Here is a 598-nt window from a genome sequence, read left to right as displayed (position 1 = left end):
TTTTTCTTCAGTGCGTTTTTTGTTGTTATTTATGTTCTTCTGCTGATCTTTAATTTCTTTTTTCTGTATTTCTACCGCAACTGCTTCACACATCACCGGATCAAATGATCACACCAAAGGCCATTGCCTGCCCCCATGTGACCTTTTGTGCCACTTTCTCATACATTGGTTGGCCTTAGTGCGCTTTCCTGGATATTTTCTTAGTACTAAGTCTAGCGGGGTACTTTCCCGACCTTGACCTTGAGAGTTACCCATGTAACCCTGACAAACACTATGTGAGATGTTTCTATGGTGCTCTGGTAGTCCCTCAGGGGCTGTCCTGATCCAGACCAATAGCTTGTCGGCTGTAACACCTGTTTTGTATTTTAAACCCTTAAAAGGATTAAATTTCCAACTGTTATGCCCGTCTTCTTTTTCTTTAACTAAATATGAAAATTTACCTGTTACCCACCGAACCTTCCTTGGGACCACAGTCAGAGTCAACCTAGGAAACAGTTCTTCACCTGGATCGGTTGGCAGTGTTATTAAATGATTTAATGGTATGCTAATTTCTTTATTAGGATCAGCACAAAGCAGCTCCAGCCACGGGGTTAAACCC

The sequence above is a fragment of the Thalassophryne amazonica genome, chromosome 16, assembly GCF_902500255.1.
Source record: "Thalassophryne amazonica chromosome 16, fThaAma1.1, whole genome shotgun sequence".
In the NCBI taxonomy this organism is placed as follows: Eukaryota; Metazoa; Chordata; class Actinopteri; order Batrachoidiformes; family Batrachoididae; genus Thalassophryne; species Thalassophryne amazonica.
This window is presented reverse-complemented; position numbering follows the sequence as displayed.